The sequence below is a fragment of the Alosa pseudoharengus genome, unplaced genomic scaffold (assembly GCF_046254945.1).
Source record: "Alosa pseudoharengus isolate Yale_2024_CS ecotype anadromous, Long Island Sound unplaced genomic scaffold, YU_APseudo_1.1 YU_APseudo_1.1_scf_21, whole genome shotgun sequence".
In the NCBI taxonomy this organism is placed as follows: domain Eukaryota; kingdom Metazoa; phylum Chordata; class Actinopteri; order Clupeiformes; family Clupeidae; genus Alosa; species Alosa pseudoharengus.
In genome coordinates this window covers 12790811-12816157 of record NW_027468674.1, presented here as the reverse complement: position 1 = coordinate 12816157, position 25347 = coordinate 12790811, and the positions used below count along the sequence as shown (strand labels likewise).

The 25347-nt window shown below is 44.7% G+C and overlaps 1 long non-coding RNA gene across 1 annotated transcript in view; it reads left to right on the top strand.

Moving 5' to 3' along the window:
• Nucleotides 1–25347, top strand: part of LOC143138431 (uncharacterized) — a 91050-nt gene that overhangs the window by 21611 nt on the left and 44092 nt on the right. The gene's annotated exons all lie outside the window — the stretch shown is intronic.

The following is a 25347-nucleotide window of genomic DNA, read 5'->3' as shown; positions in this document are numbered from 1 at the left end:
TTTAATTGCGACTGTTTTCCAACAAATGCGACACACCGACTCGTACACGTTCAGTGGTTCACCACGGGCATTCGGTTTAAATCCGAAATGCTCCCACACTGCAGCTGTCGCGTTTGGCTTAGAAACCAATTCCATCTTTTTTGTCTCGAATAGGCATAGCCTATTCGAACTCGCAACTAGCTTTCTCTCTGCCTAGTGCCTACCGGTATACTTCTCACGCGGCTCTTTAGCTGCTCTCTATATACGGCTCTGTGGTAGGCTACGCCAGTAGTTCCGCCTCCCCACACACCATGCGACTGACAAGTGACTGACATGAGGGTTCACTCATGGTTACTCTAAGGACCCGAGAGGGAGAGAGAGACGAGGAAAACAAACAAGCATGCAAATGGCATTTATCGTGGCCAGAAAAATTATCGAGCTAATTTTAATTATCATGCGATTAATTGATTTATTGAATATCGCGACAGGCCTACGTATGACACATACTCACACAGTAGACATATGTACGCTTGCATGCACAGGCACATACGCAGGCACACACACAAGCACGCACACACACACACACACACACACACTCACACACATAACATAAACATAACACAAACAATCAAGAATTTCTCAGAATTATGAACAGGCAAGATGGAGGTGGGGTTGTATAAAATGAATGTGAAATGTGAAATCTATGAACTAATCATGTTTTGGTACTTGTTGTCTAGCAGATACCAGTGAGAATTGAGTGTGGATAATGCAATTTAGTGAGACAGTTAGAATCAAGCCTTTCAGCGTGATTTCTTTTTGTGGAAAAAATGTGCTGGACTGGGCGGCGGTCATATTTTGTACCGCTCTGCGGTACATCTAGTTTACTGGGTCTCAGTTTGCTGCCCAGTGCAGATGTGTATGAGCTGTGGGTATGGCTGGGACAACGCGTCGACGTAATCGATGACGTCGACGCAAAAAATACGTCGACGCAAAATATGCGCGTCGATTCGTCAAGTGTGCTGCTTAATATTTCAAATTTTACACCTTCAGTGTTTTACATACGTTGACTAATCTGTGGCTGGGCGCCACGAAAATCAAAACCGGACAGCACACATTGATGTTCTATGTTGTAATATTTAAATTAAAGATAAGATAAAATAATTTCATTGAGCCACTTTTTACTCACGCAGCCTTTCCTCGCCCCGCCCGCTCTCTCTCGTAACGAGCCCGCTGCTCCTCCTCTGCATGTGCATTTAACAAAATATTCACGATTGTTGAAGGATTGTTGTTGCCACATAGAAGCACTGCATAGAACACAGTGGGCTAAATTGCTATTAAATCCGCTTAGCATCGTGACCATGCTGCACAAATTTGTTCTAAACTGCTGCATTAAAATTAAAGTAAACTCTGCTAAGGTCTTATCACAACATAGTACATTGAGGAGACTAAACTAAGTTAAGTTACAGTATGCAATCAATCAGTATTTCAAAGCTAACGTTAGAATACTGTTTGGATGTCAAGTTTGTATGCTTACTTACAGCTGCTTGTATTTCGTCATTTTATAATTGACTCTGAATGTTTGCAAAATCCCGATGTAAATGGAAAAGTTTTTTCCAAGACTCAAAAGTGCTTGTCCCAAGGAGAAGTACGAACCGTTATTTGAACTAACTACGTAATGAATTGCATCCACACATCAGCAGCCTTTTAACTGTGTTATGTTAATTGCAAGGATTCCCTCACGAACGTCTTAAAATGACAGGCACTCAATTAGACATACACTAGCCTACTGAACTTTATTGAATGCTACCTCTGACTAAGAATGCATTACTTTGCACTTGTATAGTCTTTTATTTTGGAATCTTAAGAGCAATAAACATATATTGCAATGTTAAAGAATTCATGTTTAATTAATTCAGATATGTAAATAAACATGTATAAGTTGCTATTAGTCAATTAATGAGGAGATAATCGATAATCGAATCGAATCGAAATCGAATCGGACTGAAAAAATGAATCGTTAGATTAATCGATGCATCGAAAAAATAATCGCTAGATTAATCGTTTAAAAAATAATCGTTTATCCCAGCCCTAGCTGTGGGAGATGAGGATTCCGGCTCAGTCGAGGAGTACAGGAGACCTGATCAGAGGATGACCTTATAGGATCCAACAGCTTGGAGCACCACACACACACACACACACACACACATACACAGAGAGAGTTATTTGCCATTGCAGACTCTCTCCTCTTTAAAACTGATGCAGTGCCTGGACTTCTCTGTCTGATGTTTGCTTCGTTTTATCCATCCAAGCACACACACACACACACACATATACACACGCGCGCGCTCACACACACACACACACACACACACACACACACACACACACACACACACACACACACACACACACACACATATACACACATATACACGCACGCGTGCACACACACACACACACACACACACACACCAGTCAGAGGAAGCCGAAAGGGAGCCCTTTATCAGAGGACATGAAAATGGAGAAGAAAAAACTCGCTGTTTCTGTGAGCTCAAACGTGTACCGGCCTGCCACAACGGCCATGAAAAAGACAGAGAGAGAGAGAGCCTGCAGTTTTGTCGAGCTGGAACGCGTCCAGGTGGACACAGGAAGTGATGCGGCCGGGGCCAAGTGCGTAGTAGGCTGTCGCTGGCTAAGTGGCTGGCTGGCTGGCTGGCTCAGTGCTACCTCTCTAATTCAGAAAGATTAAGGAGCAGGCGAAGCCTTTGATGTATTTTAATTCTGCTCAGCGTGTCCCGTTCAGTTAGGCTTCGTTTGATATGTGTCTGCACTGCACAGTCGCAGTTAGACATGTCAGAGTGTGTGTGTGTGGGTGGGTGGGTGTGATTTAGACAAGGGTGTGTATGTGTGTGTAGTTTGGTGTGTGTGTGTGTAAGAAAGAGAGGTGATTTAGCTGTGTGTGTGTGTGTGTGTGTGTGTGTGTCAGTTTTGGATAGAGATGGTGCGTGTGTTTGTATTTGGTTTTGACACATCAAAGTCTGTAGATTCCTGTCAGTATAGGGCTCTGTACCATTGCCGACTGCTGCCCTATAAAAACGGGGTCTAGAGATTGTGTGTGTGTGTGTGTGTGTGTGTGTGTCAATACACACACACCCACACACAACACGCACACACACAGACAGAGATTGATTGGGTGTGTGGTGGTATTTCTTTTGAAAGGCTGTGTGAAATCGTTCCCATTAAAGTCAGATAGCCTTGGGCATCTCAACAGTATTGCTGTCTTAAGAATTAGGAAGTGGTAGACTGATTCAGTTAGAAGCCTCAAGACACAATATTAACATGCAGTTTCAACCCCAATGTGATGGCTTGGTGGTTCTGTAAGATTTGTGATCAGTTGGGAGTTTCATAGTTGTGGATTGTTCTCACCTGAGCATTGGTAACAAAACAATATGAACAAAAAAAACACACAATAGGTTCTAGTCCTCTCACTCTTTTCTTTATCTTTTGTTTAAATATAAAATATTTTGATCTCTGTTTCTCCTTGTGCCAAACTGTGAGCAAGTTGTGAAGCAGTTGGGATTTTCTCATAACCTTGTTGTACATTTAATACACACCACTTTGTTCTTATGAAATAATAAAAGATCAATACTCGCCACCAAGCAAGAACATAGCATGCCATCGACCCACATGCATGACACACAACAAGGCTTGATGAATGAGCCCACCTTTCTGGCCCCTGCCTCCCGTAGTCCCATACTGGGGTGGTGGTCACCGGGGAGTCTGGCCTGGGGCCGCGGCCAATAATAGCCAGCCAGAACCGTGGCCGTGTGGCAGAAACCCAGTTAGCGCCGAGTAGAAACCCAGGGCAAGATCAGAGCCTGACACGAGGTGGTCAAGGTGAGATGCTGCACTATTACGGACAAAATATTTAAAGGCATCCAATGTAGTTTTGGGTATTTCTGGCGCCTCTAGAGCTCCCCCTAGAGTCTCGAAATATTTATATTTCACCTTGTCGTTGTAAATACTTCTCACATCCTTCGACATGTACACGCTGCATGTGCTTTTGTTTTGGAGCTGAAGGACTAGCAACAACAACAAAAAAAAAATATTTCCAAAGAGCTGTATCAACTGACCAGGGGTGCATTTCCCAAAACCATAGTTGTTAACCAGATAGCAACTTAGTTGGAAATTGCATCGCAACCATGTTATGGATTGCATTGCAACCATGGTTTTGGGAAACACGCCGCAGGTAGTGTTTATTGATTCTTGCAAGATGTGTCCAGGCCGACAAGACCGAAAACTGCAAGGCTGGATCCCATAAATTTGTTTACCATCATGTTGGCTTCGAAGCTGTTAAATTAGGGTAAACAACTTGCATAGTGCAGGTTTAAATGCGTAGCCCTAGGTGCTTGGAGCCTAGGACAAGAAATACTAAGCAAGACCAGGCTCAGACAGTCTCTTTCTATGTATGGGCAAAGAAGTGTATTAGGATTAGGGCCAGAAGAGCATGACTTGGGCCATATCAGATTAGATCAGATTAGGGCTTAATCTAGAGAGAAGGCTCGAGAGAAAAACCCAATTGCATGTGTATGGAGACAATTTCTTTGCTTCTGAAATAGACAATTACTGTACATGCATGCGTTCATGGCAGTAAACAAACAAACTAACTAACTAATTAACTAACTAAAAACATTGTTATGCATATATATGCAACTGGGCTCAACAAACACTTACACATCATGCACAGCAGAATACCAAAACAATGTTTTATTTTTCTTCCTCTGCATTTTTGTAAAGCCTGCATGGTGTTTGAATGTGATGCTGGATGTCTAGCTCTTACAGTACAGCGTCTATAATTGTCTTGGTCCTCTGGCGGTTGATCCCATGACCTTGTGGTTGTTGGCAGCGTGGCCTGCCAATTGCTGCACATTCCTCTAGCATATCCGTGTCATTTGTCTTGTCCAGTTGCCCTTGTCCCAGTGGCCGCTAGGCCTGTGATAATGGCCTGGATAGGATGGGGACGACCCAGAAGCCAGTGCAGCACTAATGCTCTGCTTCTCCTTCTCCTTCTCTCTCTCCTTCTCCTTCTCCTTCTCTTTTTCTTTCTCCATATCCTTCCCTATATCCTTCTCTTTCTCCTTATCCTTCTCTTTCTCTACCTCTTTCTCCCTATCCTTCTCTATATCATTCTCTTTCTCCTTATCCTTCTCTTTCTCTTCCTCTTTGTCCTTATCCTTCTCTTTCTCTACCTCTTTCTCCTTATCCTTCTCTATATCATTCTCTTTCTCCTTATCCTTCTCTTTCTCTACCTCTTTCTCCTTATCCTTCTGCGTTTCTTTTTCATTCTCCTTCTCTTTCTCTATCTCTCCTTCTTATCCTTCTCATTCTCTTTCTATATCTCTTTCTCCTTATCCCCCTCTCTTTCTCTTCCTCCTTCTCTATATCTTTCTCTTTCAGTTTCTCCCTCTCCTCCTCTTCATCTCTGTCTCTCTTTTTTCATCACTCACTCGCTCTTTACACACAGTGCTCACATCTCTTGCGTAGTTACAGCCTTTATACCCAAGACAACCCATTTCCCATTTCCTATCATTGTGTGTCTTTCAGATTCTAATGTAAATAGGTTGTATTGTCGTGGATTGTTCTTGCTAAACCACTGATAAGACTGTTTTTTTCATCTACCTTCCGTTCACTTCATCTCATATTTCTCTCCATGTTGTTTACCCCATCCATTTCTCTCTCTCTATCTCTATCTCTCTCTTCTCTCCTTTCTCCTCTCTCCCCTCTCCTCCTCTCACCTCTGCTCAGGGTGTTGGATGAAGGGGGAGGTGTCTCTGTTGGAGGTCAGAGCATCCTTTCAGTCTCATGAGCATAACCGATCAATCACACCAGCTCCACTTCTTTCTCTCTCTCTCTCTCTCTCTCTCTCTCTCTCTCCTCCTCTCTCTCTCAATCCACCTTTCCCTCCACCCTCTCTCTCCCCTCTTGGGTAGATTTCTCCTTTTTCTCTCCCATCCATCTTCTTTCCCCTCTTTCTCTCTTTCTATCTCTCTCTCCATTTTTCTCTCTCCCACTGATCGTGTGTTTTTCTCCTCCCGTCTCTTCCACACCGGCCACATGTTCCTGGTGGAATGCTCTGTGGGTCCGTCGTCATGACTTTTTAAGTGGCAAGTTCAAAGCATCCCTCTCTCTGACGAGATGAGCAATAATTTGATTTCAGGAACTAACTCTTCCAGATGTTGTGGTCTCTGCCCCTCCCCCTCTCTGCATCCCCTACTATGGAGATGAGGGACATAAATGACCATTACTATTAAGTATTGTATCAGAGTTAGCCTAAAGCCAATCTTCATCGGAAGCCAGGTCACAGCAGGTCACACTTAATGCATTTCCACAGTGACAAAACAACATTAAGTAAAGTAGCCTTTTATATCAAATATCTGTCCTTTATGTCTGTACTGTTCAGGCAAGTGTGGTTGCCTCTGCTGGGGTCTCCAGTTACGCTAATGATAGCTTAGCTCACAATCTATCCTACCAGCCCAAAGAGGTTGGTCTTCGCTCCATTCCTTTCATACTCTCTTTCTTTCTGTCTCTCTCTCTCTCACTCTCTCTCTCACTCTCACTCACCCTATACTCCTGTAATTCAACTGCCTTCACATACTGGTATTTCCCCTTTTGACCTCAAATACAAGCGAAAGTTTGAATTACAGGATTCATTTCTGCATGGCAGTGCCTTTTAGCTCAGGCTAAAGCCAGAGAATAAATCATTGACTATATGCTGTAATTTAAGTCTTGGCGCACACTCAGTAATTTTTTTTTCTCCACATCTGAATATATCAACCATCTGTCTTAAAATATCAATCTCTCTCTCTCTCTCTCTCTCTCTCTCTCTCTCTCTCTCTCCTTTCTCCTGTCTCTACTTTTCTCTTCCTTGCTTCTATATGTTTACAACATATTTACTTTGGCCCGTTGACACATCTCATAACTACCTTCTGACAGGATCCAGTTGCCCCAACTCTGCTTGTCAGATACAGTAGTATGTTTCAGCTTGTAATGTGAGGTTGGCTGAAAAATTCCTCTTTTTCTGAGTGGATAAAATATGTACATACTGGTCCTCGAGCTCAAACTGAATCAAAGAATAGTTTGGTCTAGTCAGGTCAGAGATCATTCTCTTTGTTTGTTTGTTTGTTTGTGTATTTATATATTTGTTTTTCTTCTGTTCAGGTTTGACTCACTGAAACCATGCAGCCCTGTGTGGGTGAGCAGGCGGCATATTAGCATTTTGAGCATAAATTTTGTTCCCGTTACTGGGATTAGCCCTGAGCGGGTACCGGTAATAAGTTATATTTCGGGGGGTTTCTCTAGTCTTTATTTGACTGGACAATGCCGACTGGACAGGAAGTGAGTGGGAGAGGACAATAGGGAATTGGTTCAGAAAATCTCCCGCTCTCTCTCTTTCTCTTTCTCTCTGTTTCTCTTTCTCTGTTTTTCTCTCTCTCCCAGCACTACTCTGCTGTCCACCACTGTCGGGTAGAACGGGAGAGAGCGCGTGAAAGTCGGAAAGTTCCAGAACATCTGGCAGTGTGTTGTTGTTGTTGTTTTTTCCCCGCAGAGAGTGTCAAGGCTCTTTGTTAGTCAGGCAGGGAGGTTTGGGTACCGCATCAGGTGAGGACTGTGAACAGGAGCCAATATGGGCAAAGAGAGAGTGCCTGCCCAGGGAGACAGATCTCCTCTCCCAGCTGAGCCGTCAGTGGGGACGGAGAAACACAGACAGAGAGAGGGAGAGAGAGGGAGAGAGAGGGAGAGAGAGGGAGAGAGAGGGAGAGGGAGAGAGAGGGAGAGAGAGGGAGAGAGAGGGAGAGAGAGGGAGAGAGGGAGAGAGAGGGAGACAGGAAGAAAGAGAGAGAGAGAGAATGGCAGGAGAGGCTCTTGAGAGCTGTAGAAGGTAAGAGGAGCCATTGAGAGCAAGAGGGAAGGTAAGGGTGTGTGACAGAGAAAGACCTTTAATAAAGAATTGCAGTCTTTTAAGATACCTTAAAAAGCAGGGCTCCACACTTGTTTTGATGCTACTCTGTCTTACAATATGGAGAATGGAGTCTGATACATTGTTGATGCATGGCTGAAGGGTCTCTAGTTGCACTGGGTAGCGTTGTTGTGGCGGGTAGGAGCACGACCCTTTTCGTTGGTTTCTGACATTCGGTACCTCCTCAGCACTAAATTGGTACCCAGTATGTCGAATTGATGAAAAGGGAAATTCTAACATTGTGGTGCTTTAAAAGGTCAATTTAATTTCAGGCGACAAGTATCACTCGACTAAAAATAAATTGTTGCCAACGGATGTCACGGAGATGTAGGCTTTCATAGTCCAGCGCTAGTGTCAAATTGTCAAATAGAACACCAACTAGTTTCTATAGCAACTTCAGCGACATTAGTGTTGCGTCTCAACTATGGTCTCAACACGAAACAGACACATATTGTTACCTCGGCAACATAGTAGAACTCAAACTCCAGTAGAACTTTGAGTTGATATCCAATGAGAACATGCAACAATGTCTGTGCCGTTTCAACACACTAACAGACACACATTTTGTCTCTTTTACATCATACTTTATCGAGCAACACTTGTCGCCTGAACTGTAAATTGGCCTTTAGAGCTCTGTCTAAATACCTTGTGTGATTTGCAACAGTAAAACCCCCAAAGTGTTAAAATGCCAATCAACAATGCTCGTACAGGCTCATCACGAATCACACAATACATATTTTTTTCCCTATTATGCTTTAATCATTTACCCATCATTTCCCATCTCACACAGTCAACCACCTACACCTCTCAAACACTGGGAAATGCCATGACTTCATTAACCACATTAATAAGAAAGAGAGAGAGGTGTTGGACAGAGAGAGAGAGAGAGAGAGAGAGAGAGAGAGAGAGAGAGAGGAAGAAGGGATGGAGAGAGTGAAATGAAGATGAAGAGAGAGAGAGAAAAGGGCAGAAAATGTGAGTGTGTAAAAGGCCATCTGAAAGAAATAGAAGAATCTGGAATGGAAGGGGGAATGAGAGAGAGAGAGAGAGAGAGAGAGAGAGAGAGAGAGAGAGAGAGAGAGAGAGAGAGAGAGAGAGAGAGAGAGAGAGAGAGAGAGAGAGAGAGAGAGAGAGAAGGGGGAAATGGTAAAAGGTGTAAGAAGTAAGGTGAAAGAAAAGGGAGGAAATAGAAGTTAGGTGGATGTAAGGAAATGGTGAAAAAGAGAAACAGAATAGAGAAAGAAAGAAAAAAAAAGTTGTGAGTAGTGTATGTGAGGGAGAGAGAAGGACATTGAGAGATTGCGTGTGGATACAGTGGCAGAAATCGGGGCTAAATAATTCAGGCGTAGCATACACCACCTCCAACTCCCCCTGCCCCACTGCACCACCTCCACCTGCCCCCACATAGACCACCTCCAACTCCCCCCCCCCCCACATACACCACCTCCACCTCCACCTCCCCCCACATAGACCACCTCAACCTCCCCCCACATACACCACCTCCACCTCCATCCACATACACCACCTCCACCCACATACACCACCTCCACCTCCACCCACATGCACCACCTCCACCCACATGCACCACCTCCACCTCCCCCCACATACACCACCTCCACCTCCCCCCACATACACCACCTCCACCTCCCCCCATGCACCACCTCCACCTCCCCACATACACCACCTCCCCACATGCACCACCTCCACCTCCCCACATGCACCACCTCCAACTCCCCACATACACCACCTCCCCACATGCACCACCTCCAACTCCCCACATACACCACCTCCCCACATGCACCACCTCCACCTCCACCTCCCCCCACATAGACCACCTCAACCTCCCCCACATACACCACCTCCACCTCCACCCACATACACCACCTCCACCCACATACACCACCTCCACCTCCACCCACATGCACCACCTCCACCCACATGCACCACCTCCAACTCCCCACATACACCACCTCCCCACATGCACCACCTCCACCTCCCCCCACATAGACCACCTCAACCTCCCCCCACATACACCACCTCCACCTCCACCCACATACACCACCTCCACCTCCACCCACATGCACCACCTCCACCCACATGCACCACCTCCAACTCCCCCCACATACACCACCTCCACCTCCCCCCACATACACCACCTCCCCACATGCACCACCTCCAACTCCCCCCACATAGACCACCTCAACCTCCCCCCACATACACCACCTCCACCTCCACCCACATACACCACCTCCACCTCCACCCACATGCACCACCTCCACCCACATGCACCACCTCCAACTCCCCCCACATACACCACCTCCACCTCCCCCCACATACACCACCTCCCCACATGCACCACCTCCCCACATGCACCACCTCCACCTCCCCACATACACCACCTCCCCACATACACCACCTCCACCTCCCCACATACACCACCTCCCCACATACACCACCTCCACCCCCCCACATACACCACCTCCCCACATGCACCACCTCCAACTCCCCCCACATACACCACCTCCAACTCCTCCTCTGCACCACTACCCCTCCCCTCCATCTTGGCACTGGAGTGTGCCTCATTAAAGTCCGCTGGGTCAGCTACAGAATCACAGCACCTCCGTCGTCATGGCAATTAGCCTGCGTGTTTGATGAGCCTTTGATAGATCACATGCTAGCATCAGTACAGACCATCTGTGTCCATCTCAGCTCATCTTTCTTTCTTTCTTTCTTTCTTTCTCTCTACAATCATTCAATTCAATTCAATTCAATTCAATTCAATTCAATTCAATTCAATTCAATTCAATTCAATTCAATTCAATTCAATTCAATTCAATTCAATTCAATTCAATTCAATTCAATTCAATAGAACTTTATTGGCATGGCAAAATGGCACTTTGTATTGTCAACGTATTTATAATTGTACAGGTAGTTAGTAGTATGTGAAGGAAAGAAACCAAAGACAGAACATCATGTATCATACAGTACTGCAATGTGTGTGTGTGTGTGTGTGTGTGTGTGTGTGTGTGTGTGTGTGTGTGTGTGCATGAAAGGGTGTGTGTGTGCATGAAAGGGTGTGTGTGAGTGAGGGGGAAATGCATGACTGTATGTGTGCTCTCTCTCTCTCTCCTCTTGGCAGTCAGTACCCTCAGTCATTAACCTGAGACCGAGTCTGCCACTCTTACGTGATGACTTTATATAGTGCTGGCCTTTGGCCTCTAGATGAAATGAAAGGCTGTGCTCTCATACGGTAAGGGGGGCTTTTCTCACTCATGGGAGAATCAGGATGCTCTCTACAATCAAGAGTTGTTTTTCAGATAGTTGTCAGCAGCACCACCATTCTGGGTTCTGTTTAGAAGAGGGGTTTGATTTTTCCTTTTCTCCCCTTTCTCTCTCTTTCTTTCTCTCTCTCTCTCCTCCTCTCCTCTCCTCTCCTCTCCAGCTGTTAGGTCCAGTGGGTTAATTGGTTTTCTCTCTCCCTCCTGCTCGTGAGTGGACGGTAATGAGACACTGCCCAGCAAGGGCACCTTTCTCCCACTGCCAATCTGTGGTCAAGCACCAAACCAAGAGAGACAGACAGACAGACAGACAGACAGCCAGCCAGACATTCGCTTGTGCGGTCATTCAGAAGAGGTCCTGTAGCTGAACTGGTGGGCCAAGGCGCTAACAAGACCAAGGTCGTGGGTTTCCAACCCAGGGAACACACTGATCTTTCTATTGACCGCTGAAGAAAATTTCAGTTTTGTACATTTGGGCCCATATTCACAAGCATGGTAACACTTTACTTGACAGTATCGACATAAGAGTGACATGACACTGTCGTGAACACATGACACTGTCATGACACATGAAACCTAACCCGAACCGTAATCCTCTAACTCTAACCCTAAACCTAAACCAACACCTAAACCTAACCCTAACTTGTTATGACAAAAACCGAATGTCACTTAATAACAGAAGCGTTATGTCATAAACATTTATGACTTGTTTATGACGCGTTCATGACAGTGTCATGTCACTCTTATGTCGACACTTTCAAGTAAAGTGTAACCACATTTTGTAAATGCCCCCACCCACCCCCCCTAAATTACACTAAACATGTCTAACTAAGAGTTTTCCATTAAAACTTATTCTTAAAGCTGCTTTGACCAACCTTTAGTAAGGAAAATGACAACTCATAAGATGGGAGCTCTGTTGCTATGGTTCCTGTCATTTCTCATGCACACGCCTTGCTTACAGTGACCATGGTGATTGACTGATGAGTGACAGATCTGTGCTGGAGAGAAGGCATGTGCTAAATGACTTCTGCAAAGGGTAAGCGATAAATAAGAGATAAACAAGACTGGCTTCTAAATGGAATGGTAACAGAATATACGGATTAACATTTTTTAAATGGATCTGTATGATTACATGTTTGCATGGACAAGAAATTATTTATTTTTATTTGAATTAAAATGTTACATTTAGTTTACATTTGGTCAACGAATGGTTATCGTTGGTGGGATTATTGCATCCCAAGCTGCACAATTATTCCTTTGTGATTGAGATTTTGTGTAAGTGATTGTGCGTGTGCGTTTCAAAGCATTACGTAGAATGATACAAACTGTTGCATTATGATCGTTTGTGAGTTGGTCTTAGTAAGTTAGGCATCCTCTCAACTACTTCTAAGCCCTCCCAAACTCCCAGACTTAGGTGCCGCTTTTAGCTACTTTTATCTCCAAACTAAAATCTGTAGCCCAGTTTTCCATTGGAAAGTGCCCAAACAACATCACTTAGCAACATTGTCCAGCGACATTGTTCAAAAGATCGACCTGTGTATCGTCAGCTTTGGAGTTTTGTACAGAACGCCGGCTATTGATTGCATGGAGTTGTAAATGCATTGCTTACTCCATACCTACATCTCACCTTGTGGGGAGCCCTTCTCTCTCCTGTGCATGTCTCTCCTTCTTCTTCCTCCTCCTCTTCCTCCTCCTCCTCCCCCCTCTTTTAGCATATCTTCCTGTCTCTGCTTGTGATCCTCTGTTCCTCCTTCCTCTCGTCCCGTGGGTTTGCTGGTGTGAACGTGGCGTTTGACTGCTGGGACATGACGGCAGTTTGTTTTTGTGTGTGTGTGTGTGTGTGATTATCACTGGAGCCTCGGAGCCACTGAACAGATGTTCACTGCATGGGAAACTAGAGAGAGAGGGAGATGGATGGAGGAATAGAGAGAGATGGAGGAGAGAGAAAAAGAGATGGAGAATAGAGACAGAGAGAGAGGGAGAGAAAGATATGGAGGAATAGAAACAGAGAGAGATAGAGGAATAGAGCGGAGAGAGAGAGACTTTGAGTGGGTGAATTGACTTGCAGAAGTGGAAGGAAGATCGAGGTGTGTGCGCAAGATTTTTAGAGAGGGCCATTTATATAGCCAGGGGTGTGTGCGCATGATTTTTAGAGAGGGCAATTTATATAGCCTGAAGTGTGAACACATGAAAGACTATTTGAGTTCAGCCACTCCTCTCTCAGGCTATGACCTGAGGGCTCAGTAAAGATCTTTCTTTCTTTCTTTCTTTCTTTCTTTCTTTCCTTCCTTCTCTCTTCACCCTCTCCCCCCCCCCTCTCTCTCCTCCATCTCCGTGGTGACTTGTCAGGATCATGGCGAGGAATGTGTGCCCTTAAGGTGCTGCAGCTCTGCCCCCCTCGCAGGTTCCCACCAGCTGTGACGCATCTCACATTAACAAGAGCACCTTCGCCGCCACACCTCTTAACAGCCCACTAATCACCCAACTACCACGCCAGCCTGTCAATCTCAAGGACTATATATAGTCTTAGTTAGTCAAAGGGAAGCATTGGAGTGGTCATTTGAGGAGCTTACGGTCCAGGCTATACCAAAAGCTTAACTGAAAGCAGGAGTGTGCCAGAGTGCATAAATAGAAATATAAAACTAAAACCCAGAAGAACCTGGCTAATCCGGCATGGGGCGGGCTTTATATGATGACAGATAGAGCAGTGCATTCAAAACAACCAATTGCCAATGGTGACAGGGTTAAACAGATATGGACTTGTATTTTCTTTGGAATTGAGTGAACAACTGCATTTAAAACCTCCGTTTACAAAATTGCTGCACTTCTAAAAACAATTTGGTAAGAGTTTAATACACCAATTTAAGTTTAATCTCGCTGCTGGTTATGCTCCTGGAAATTGTAAGTCAATGAACCCTTTCCAGACCCTCTCTCAATCTCAATTAAGATGCGCTGTTGTGTCAACGTCTTAACGAGGCTCTGAGAATGTTTCTCTTCACTTGCATTTCCATAGTAGCCTGACCCTAAGGCCGGGATCACATTAGCCAACGGCAAATGTAACGCAACGCTCAGACCATAATAAGTTTTATCTTGTTCCTAAGCAACACAAACGGTTTGTCAATTGAATACGCTGACGTTGCGCTTTGAAAGTTGAACCAAGTTCAACGCTCAGCTTGTTCAACGCCAGCGTTACGCCAGTGTTGCCACCACCTTAGCGGGGATCACATTAGCCAGCGGCAAGCGGCAGGTTCCCTATTGTTCTCTATGGTTCGGCAGCGGAACGGTGGCAACGCTGGCGTAACACTAGCGTTGAAGAAGCTGAGCGTTGAACTTGGTTCAACTTTCAAAGCGCAATGCAAGCGTATTTAAGGCAAACCGTTTGTGTTACCATAGGAACGAGATATAACTTATTATGGTCTGAGCGTTGTGTTACGCTTGCCGCTGCCGCTTGCCGCTTGCTGCTGGCTAATGTGATCCCCGCCTCAAGTGTCATTAGGATGCATTGAGATTGCAGTGGGAGGTGTGTGGTTAAGTCTGTCTCTCACCTCCAGTGAGACGCACAAAAAGTGTGTGTCATGTTTCAGTTGAGTGTGTCTGTTTGACTCCGCCGTACGTCATAAGGGTCCATCTCAACGTCCGTTACAAATGAATCACCTCCTATCCTGTTCACCGGATGTTTCTGTTTCAAATAAACGATTTATGTTTCCTTTTCTTGTACGAGGACATTTGTGGTATTTACAATCAGTCTCTGCGTTCCTCTCACACATGGTCCTTTAGTGTGTGTGTGTGTGTGTGTGTGTGTGTGTGTGTTGTGTGTTGTGTGTTGTGTGTTGTGTGTTGTGTGTTGTGTGTGTGTGTGTGTGTGTGTGTGTGTGTTGTGTGTGTGTGTGTGTGTGTCTGTCTGTGTGTGTGTGTGTGTGTGCGTGCGTGCGTGCACACACAGACAGGACATATGTGTGTTTTACCTGTGGTAGAAGTATCCAAGGCAACCTGAGAACTTTTTGCCCTCGATGCTGTTTCAGTTTGGCTTGACAACGTGAACATCTCTAACAGAGAAATCAATCAGGCTGGCATTTGGCACAAGCTTAATAAAATAAAATGACATAAAATGAGAACTCTGGATTCGGTTCCATTGTGGAACTGAAGGGAAGTGGCCTGTGGCAGAAATACACTTACAGTACATCTTCATAAGCCCACATGACCTCCTGAACACAAGACTCTCACTCAGGGTCTTCACATGACATCACAGATGACCACTGACTGTTCAGCCAAAGGCACTGAGATGCCCTGGAAGAGCTGGTTATGCCCTAACACTAGTGGGATAGAAATAGACCAAGACATGAGCCAGAAATAAGGAATCAAAATTGTTCTCTGGATCTAAGAGCTGAAGCCGAAAATCATGTTCATGAAGTATTTGGATCCTGTGCCTTGGATTTTACTCCAGCTAAGTGCATCTCCTCTTTCTTTCTCTCTTTCTCTCTCTCTCTCTCTCTCTCTCTTACTCTCTCTCTCTCTCTTTCTCTCACTCCTCCGTCCCTCCCTCCTCTCTCTCCGGTCCTGTCATGTTTGGTTAATTTGCTGGTACCCGTGAATGAGTCTCTGGCCTGCCGACAGGCATGATTGCCTCCGGGGCGGAGATTAAAAAGGTGGTGCCCAGTGCATTGAAACGGAGGTGGAGGTGTGTGTGTGTGTGTGTGTGTGGGTGTGTGGGTGGGGGGAGCTGGGGGGTGGGGAAGAGGGAAGAAAGCAAGTGAGAGACTGAATATAGTCCAACAGGAAAGAGAAAAGGTAATTGTATGGGAGAGTGGAAGAGAGAGAGAGAGAAAGAGAACTTGAGAGCGAAAGTGTGAGAATAGGCCTTAATCGGAGTTTATCATTAAATATTAATGTGTGTTTGTGCCAACCAAGCACCTCTGTGGAGAGATGGGCTTTTGTTCCCCTGTCTCTCCTCTCTTCTCTCTCTCGCTCTCTTTCTCTTTCTTTTTTCTCTCTCTCGCTCTCTCCTCTTCTCTCTCCCCTCTTTCACTCTTTCACTCTCTTTCTCTCCCTCCTTTTCTTTCTAACTCTCTCTATTTCTCTCTCTCTCTCTCTCTCTCTTTCTTTTCTTCTGTTAAACAGGGCAGCTCTGCAGGGAGAATTTAATATTCATAACTTATTCAGCTGATCCTGGAGCAGTGGGGTAGCCTCAGCTCTGACCCTGATCTGGCCTGATGGGCTCTTACCAGGGTGGCGGTGTGTGTGTGTGTGTGTGTGTGTGTGGGGGGGGGGGGCTCCCTCATCACAGAGGAGAAGGCCTCCTTAGTGGCCACCATATCTATCACATACCTTTGCTCTGCTGTGAGTCCTCTAATCAGGAAATGAGTAGGGCTCACTTGCCCACATTAGACATAATCATCTATTCATTATGATAACCGTGTGTAAATGATATGAATTAATATGACATCTTTGGTGTCTGGATGGCATTTTAAGTTTGCATTCAGCATGATATGTGGTGTCTCTCTTCAGTAACATCATCGCAGTTTGCATTCTATTAGTTATGCATTCTATTAGTAATTATATCATGCATTCTGTTATGCATATTCACCATGTACCAGTGCAGTGCTGCTGCTGACAGTACTGCTAGTGCTAGCTGTTGGCAGTGAGTGTTTCATCTCTAGATATTTATCCAGTTACACTTTACTTGAAGGTATCTACATAAGAGTGACATGACACTGTCATGAACGTGTCATAAACATTATAAACAAGTCTTAAACGTTTATGACATAACGCTTCTGTCATTAAGTGTCATTCGGTTTTTGTGACAAGTTAGGGTTAGAGTTAGGGTTAGGCTTCATGTGTCATGACAGTGTAGGTATGTAGATACCTTCAAGTAATGTGTTATCGATTCATAGCAGACGTGTTCTTATTACTTTAAGACTGCAGTACACAACTTCCATGTCACAGTGGTACAGGTCTCACTTTTGGTGAAGCACTAGCATACATAGGGGTGTCTAGCCGATTTAGCCTTGTTACCAATTTTTTGTCCATGACTAGTTGACTGCTGCCTACAGCACCGACCGGTGTCTTTGGCTGAGTGAAATCATTTTGCCAGGAGTGCTGCAAGGATATGACTGGCTGTTCCTCTGGTGCTCTTCAGTTTAGGGATCCAAAAAGTTGAAAAATGCTCTAAAAAGAAAATCTGAGGCACGGTTTATACGTATAAAAAGCCTTTAATCTTACACGGCTATTCTTTTTAAAACATACATACACGTTTTGGCATTACTGCCTTCCTCAGAGCATGACTAGTTGATGAAACCCTTAGTCTGTGCTATCCATTACGAATGCTATTTTTCTGATGTGCTGTACAGCATGCTAACATTGTCAACAGTAAGCTTGACTCCTAGCCAGACAGGATTAGTCAGAGCCTACAGAGCTGCAGTAGCATCTCAAGTTTGTCAAAGGCAGCTTTAAATTGCCTTTGTGTTTCAATGGAAGAGGACTATGTAAATAAACTAGCCTTGCCATGCCCTTCTGCTAGAAGGCCTTTGGGCAGCTGTGGCCTACTGGTTAGCACTTCGAACTTGTAACCGGAGGGTTGCCGGTTCGAACCCCGACCAGTAGGAACGGCTGAAGTGCCCTTGAGCAAGGCACCTAACCCCTCACTGCTCCCCAAGTGCCACTGTTGTTGCAGGCAGCTCACTGCGCCGGGATTAGTGTGTGCTTCACTTCACTGTGTGCTGAGTGTGTTGCACTAATTCATGGATTGGGATAAATGCAGAGACCAAATTTCCCTCACGGGATCAAAAGAGTATTTAACCCGTTTTTGAAAAGGCAGTCAGTGAGCATTGCTTTCTCTCTTCTCACCCTGTGCAGTCCATGTTGTGTATGTTGAGTAGGCTATATGTTGATATTTATGGCCTTTCTGTCTGCATATTTATCCCTTAAAGGAGTACCGGCACACCGGTGTGACGGGAATGTTGGGAAATGAACGTTCTAAAGAATATTTGGGTTCATTGAATTCAACATAGAATTTTAGAACCTTCAATTGTTGCGGAACTTAGAATGTTCAAAAACCTACACCTTTAAGGGTTATGCAGTACATTACTCTAAATCTTCACTGAGCAAAACGTAGCTGAGAAATGACACCTAAGTGCGTGAAGTGTCTGTTGTTTATCTTTTTATTTGTACATTAATGCATGAGCAATCTGCAATATATTTTAATGCATGCGTTTTTTACTGTCTGTATCTTTTATTCATGACTCGTTTGAAGGCGTGTGTGACATTCTATTTAAATTTATTTTGTGATGCAGACACAAAACCTGGTGCAAAATGAAGGTGTGTGTTGACTTGTGGAAGGAAGGTGTGTGTGTGTGTGTGTGTGTGTGTGTGTGTGTGTGTGGAATGTGAAGTGATGGACCATTAATGACTTTTGCTGGGTTCTCTTTTGCCCAGGACTTGGCAGGTGTTGGTTTTATCAGCGATGGGCCACCCACCCCCCAAAATACACACACACACACACACACACTGTCGACCTTCAGAGAGAAGTGGACAGGCTAATGGGCTGTGAAGGACCCAGACACTCCCAAGATGGTTGTGTGTGTGTGTGTGTGTGTGTGTGTGTAGGGGGGCAACTAAGGCAGATGTACTACCCATTTATCAAAAAGGCACGGACCTTGAATCCGAAACAGGTGAGGTTTTATAGAACTGGAGGGAGCTGGAAGGTCTGGGTCATTTTCTTCCACGTTCTCTCTCTCTCTCTCTTCTCTTCTCTTCTCTCTCCCTCTCTCTCTCTCTCTCCTCTCTTTTTACTCTGTCCTTTCTCTTACACCTCCCACATCAAGCGCAGTGACCAGACTTTGTGGAAAAGGGACCATTTTAATGCGGAGGAGGGAAACTATTTCCTGTTTGTCTCTATGTGTTTGTTTAAGTGAGTCTTCAGTGTGATAAAAGGGACAATGTAGTATCTGAAGAAGTGAGAAGGAGTTGGTGGCACCATTCAAATTCAATAAGGATGAGTTTGGGAAAGTGAAAGTGGGTCAAACTAGCACAATTGCACAGTAACATTGTGTGCATGTGCGCGTTTGTTAGCTTCTGCATCCCAGATGCACATATTTGAGACACTGTAAATTAATTTATTTGATGACTCTGACTGAACTTATTGAAATCTATCGGTCTTTACTTTGTTTCTTGTGATTCTTTCAAATATAACTTGTTAATCTCTTTGTGTCTGTCTGTCTTTCAAACAGACATCTGTGTTAGGGATGCACCGATCCGTCTTTATCAGTCTTGATACCGATGCCTGGGATTTCTGTATCGGTCAATATCCGATACAATCCGATACCATTGTTGAATTAATAAATTGTATACCTCACCATGAGGAAGAGATTGTGCACGCCACGACTCAGTCCAAGAAATGAAAGTAAATGGATCGGCCCATGGATCTAGACCCAGTCCGATCTGCCAGCTATTTGATTTCGCCCTGCAGCTCAGGCTGGAAACCTCCATTTTTTTCTATCCTACTTCCATTACAAGTCTGTGGGGACCAATCACAAACTGGCTTATCCACCTGGCGCACCTGGATCGTTGGTCTGATTGGTTGAAGGACTATCGAATTGCCCACAGAGTCATTTGAACTATGGCTGTTGATCACGCCTCTTGTGCAGTAGAAAATACAGAGCAGACTCCCCAGACTAATGTTTAATCTTAAAAGATTGAGCTTGGCCTGGTGATAGCAGGCTACCATGGATCTGCTCAATTTTCCGATCCCGAGCCAGCTATTTTGTCAACATCTGGGCCGATATCCGATCTTAATATCGGATTGGTGCACCCCTTATCTGTGTGTCTGTCTCTCTGTCTGTCTGTCTGTCTCTCTGTCTCTCTCTCTGTCTCTCTCTCTGTCTGTCTCTCTGTCTGTCTCTCTGTCTGTTTTCCTTTCTCTTTCATATGTTCCCACCACATTTCCTGTTTATAACTCTATCATTGTCTGTCACTCTGTGTCTCTCTACCTTTTAGACACAAAGAAGAAACACACTCTCACACCTCACACACAGAAAGAAACAGTTTTCTCCCTTTTACTCATTGTCACACACACACACACACACACACACACACACACACACACACACACACACACACACACACACACACACACTTTGTGTTTCTGTCTTATGGCCATTGATTTCAGGGAGAGTTAAGTGATGTTGTGCCTGACAGCTGCCTTAATTAAAGAGCATTGGCTTCCGGTCTGCTGGAGCTAATGGATTTACACACACACACACATACACACACACACACACACACACATACACAGATTTACACCAACACACACACACACACAAACACACTCTTAACATGAGATTAGGAATTTATTTTCATACATGATTTTAGATGAGGGAATTTCAAATCCAAATTGCTTCTTTTGAAGTGCATTTTCTTTGCAATTTTGTATGTCACCCAGTAAAGACTTGTTTGAAGTCATTGCATTGGTTTCAGGATATAGTGTGTGTGTGTGTACGTGTGTGTACGTGTGTGTACGTGTGTACGTGTGTGTGTGCATGCACAAGAAATAGAGTTTCTTTGTGTTTTTTTTCTGTTTCTGGATACTTTGCGAAGACGAACGTCTGTGCTTTCTCTCTACGTCACAAATCCAGAGGAGAATATTTAGAAATGTGAAATAAATAGCGCCAGCTCTCCTGCTGAAAAGCTTTTTATTGTCATTTATCACGCAATTCTTAACAGACAGTCAGCAAGATCGTTTAAGTTGTTGGTGCTGCCAGGTGTTTGTGGAATTTTGCCTCCATGAGGGTCATAGGGGAGTAAACTGTACTGTTGTCAGATATATTGTTGCCGTGGGGATTCTGATGAGTGCCGTGTCAAAAGAAATCTCAAATCCTGCAGAATTCCACATACAGTGTAGCTCCTGACAGTTGTAGAATTGCATCCACTGCCCGCACAGCCCTGTGTGTGTGTGTGTGTGTGTGTGTGTGTGTGTGTGTGTGTGTGTGTGTGTGTGTGTGTGTGTGTGTGTGTGTGTGTGTAAGCAGGTGTGTCTGTGTGTGTCCAATGTCCAAACTTTCCATTGTGTGTGCTCATTCTATATGTGTCCTCAAGTGATGTCCATCCACTGATCTCCATCTTTCTCAACGCACACACACTCACACACACACGCACACACTCACTCACAGAGAGCGGGAGAGATAGAGCATTCTGGCACGTCCGGAGCATATAAAAGACACTCTCATGTAATATTTACTCACTGTCTTTAGTCGTGAGGCTTCAGGCTGGTAATTGAGTTGTGAATTATTGACGGCGCTTTCCGAAGGTTACGTGGAACCTCTACTGGGTCAGAGCCGGCCTAGGGAGGGGGGGGGGGGTGGTAACGATGCAGAGCAGTGGAAAACACAAGGGGGTGTTGGTTCGTCTTATTCCGCTTGGTATTCTCGGAATGTCCACGTCCAAGGACAAGACGAAGAAGTAGTGAGATTGTTTAGTTCAGTTTAGTTCTTTTTGTCTGTTTTGGACTGTCTTTCTTTCCCTCTCTCTCTCATACTCTCTCTCTCTCTCTCACACTCACTCACACACACACACACACACACAGACACACACACACACACACACACACACACACACACACACACACACACAGGCACACGCACACCATATTTTCCACTCAGATACAAGCTTGGACTGTTCCATCTTGGGCTGTTGAGATTTTTGCCCTTTTGTTTGAGGAACTTGGTTGGGGTTGGGAAATTCGTTTAACTTCTGCCAATGATGTGGTTTGTATGTGAAATGATTATGATTTTTTGCCATTGATCGAGCAGCCCTAACTTGAGGATTTGGGTTGCGCTAGCATTGCAAGATAATGGCTTTGACCTTGCGGTGCATGAGGGTTATGCTCTCCTCCACATTTGGCACATGTTCAACAGTGTGTGCATGGCCATAATTATGCTACGGCTATGCCCATAAGCTTTGAACAGTCCTCAGTTAAAAAGTTCTCAGGCACTGTGCCTGAATTCAGGTGTAAGCCAAGCCGTTTAAGATTCCAAAATACATATATATATATATATATATATATATATATATATATTAGGGGTGTAACGGTACACAGAAGTCACGGTTCGGTTCATACCTCGGTTCGGACATCACGGTTCGGTACGAGTTCGGTACAATGGAGGGAAAAGCAAAACAAAAATGCAGAAAGCATTTTATTTTGTACATGTCTCAGGCTGTACCACCTAGTGTCATACAGTCTCTTCCCTGAGCTATCTTCAACAGCCTGAAGTGTGTAAGATGTAGGCTAAACAGTACAATAAGTACCCAGACTACTCCATCTGTAACTTGTAAACAAAATAAGACAATCAGCTATAAAACTGAAAATAGGCCTACAGCATCTCTTATTTCTGAAAGTGCAAATTACATAGAAAAATGATTTTTAAAAATCCACTTAAGCAAGACCTTCAACATCTGTGTTTAGTTGTATATGGAAGGGTCTACAATTTGCCTCAATATTTTTTTTATTGTGTGTAAAGTAATAATCTAGCCTACTAACTGTGAAAATATCACACTATTTTGCCTTTTTTTAAAAAATGAAATTGCTTTCATAAATTTCATAAAGAGACTACAACTAGAAGTCACGTGACTTTGCCCTTACTCACCGTAGCATGGTTTGTTTATTAGCCTGGTTAGCGTTGTCACTTTATTTTACTGTCTATGCACTTAACACTACCAGCTCCTCATGTGAGAAGTTACAAGTTACCCCAACATAAAGGTAATTACCACGCGATTTACATAGCTTTCTGTCATTACGAAATCATTTAATTTAAGCCATAGGTTTTGGCCCTATTTGTATGTGTATCCAAAGGCTACTGAAGGGCAGGCGAAGTTTTTTTCCCTCGTTTCAGTGATTGGTAGCCTACATCATCTGGGTGATGACTTCGAATATGTGTAGCATTTTTTCCACTCACATACCCTGCTGAACAACGCCGACACACAGTTTCATATTATCCACCACTCTTTCGCCTGTACTAACGTTACTGTAACTGAAGTTCTCAAACTTGCGATCTTAAAGAGACCAGCGGATCCTCTAACTCTTGTGGGTCTAACCTTAGTGCTGCTAATGACTGACGGACTCGACCGACGACCTGACAAAAAAAAACATAGGCGCCAATCAGAGCTTCAGAGCTAAGGCAAGGCTACAGATTAGCGTTAGGTGTCGCTAAAGAACTCCCGTAACTCTCGCTACTTAACAGTAATTGCGCATGACATTAATTAATCCGCACACGAGTTTTATGTATTTTTATACTGTGTATTCTCCGTGTAAATTCATGCACCGAACCGTGACGCCCGTACCGTTTCGGTTCAATACGAATACATGAACCGTTACACCCCTAATATATATATATATATATTACACATTATATTATGCATTGCACATTTATGATAACTTCAGCACAGACCCTTTATCTGCTGAACCTTTAGCCCTGTAAATGGACTGATTCAGAATAATATTGATACAATTGTTTAGACATGCACTCTTTCTATGTATATTTTTTATCGCAGACAGGCAGGCAGACAGACATTTGCTTTCTGGTGTGATTGTGATGTGTCTGTATTTTTGTGTATCCATAAGTGTGTGTGTGTGTGTGCGTGTGCGTGTGCGTGTGCGTGTGCGTGTGCGTGCGCGTGCGCGTGTGCGTGTGCGTGCGTGCGTGCGTGCGTGCGTGCGTGCGTGCGTGCGTGTGTGTGTGTGTGTGTATGTGTCTGATCAACAGCCTCTGGGTGCACGCTTGTTGCGCGCCAGCTGTGGGGACTATTCGGCGGTGCTAGTGGCAGTGTCAGGCTAACGATGCCAGGGCTCCGAGCGAGTCGAGCAGCCAGGGGATTAATGAATGGGAAAATGCTTTCTGAATTAATGAGTCCTCTCTCGCTCGTGCTCTCTCTCTCTCTCTGTCTTTCGGTCTCTCCCTCTCTCTCTCTCTCTCTCTCTGTCTTTCTGTCTCTCTTTCTCTCTGTCTCTTTCTCTCTCTCTCTCTTTCTCCCTCTCTCTTTCTTTCTCTCTTTCTCTCTCACTCCTTTTTTCCCTCCCTTCTTGCCTCTTCCCCTCTCTCTCGCTCCCCTTTTTTCTCTTTTTCTTCTCTTTCTCTCTGCTTGTTCCTCCTCTCCCTCTTTCCCTTTCTTCCTAACCTCTCTCCCTCCCTCCCTCCCTCTCTCTCTCTCTCTCTCTCTCCCATACACTTCTCTCTCTCCTAATTTCTTTCTCTCTCTCTCTCCTCGTTCTCCTCCTCTCCGCATCCGCCTCCTTCCCTCATAAATCTTCAGTGCGTTCATGGCACGAATTAATTGCCCCGCTTCTGCCCCCATTGCTTTGAGGTCGTGGGCATTTTCGCATGGGCATGAATATGTATTAATGGGCGGCGATGTGGTCGACTGGGGATTGCCCTATTCTTTTGAGTGGCAGGGCATGACTGGCCAGTGTACAGCACCCATGGGGAGGTCAGGGTGATGGCACCGTTTTGGAGAGGGGACACACAAATTAAGGAGCGGAATTTGTACTGAAAGTGGGTTTTTGTGTGTGTGTGTGTGTGTCTGTCTGTCTGTCTGTCTGTCTGTCTGTCTTTGGATCCATTTGTAAGGAGAGCTGTCTGTTTTAAAAGGTGAATGTGCATGCCAAGTAGACCTAATGTGTCTGCTAGTCCACATATAGCATTTTGACTGATACTGTGTGTGTTTGTGTGTGTGCGCGTGCATTTATTTCAAGGTACAATGGCTGAGTGTTTCACAATGCATCCTTTTATCCGACGTCAGTCTGTGATATGGCATCAGTCTTTTTAGGTCTAGCAGTGACTCACAGTGTGTGTGTGTGTGCGTGTGTGTGTGTCTATTAGCATGTCTCTCTGTGTGCTTGTTTTAATGTCTCAGTGTCTGTAAAGCAGTCTGTCTGCGGTGACTTGCTGATGCCTTCTACTCCAGCGCCAGCCGGAAGAGTGAACCAGTGAGTTGTGAACAAATCAAAGCAATTTGAATCTCATTGAACGGGAAGTGGGTTAAACCCCCGTCTCCCCCATGGGAGTTGCCGTGGTAATGGACCCACGC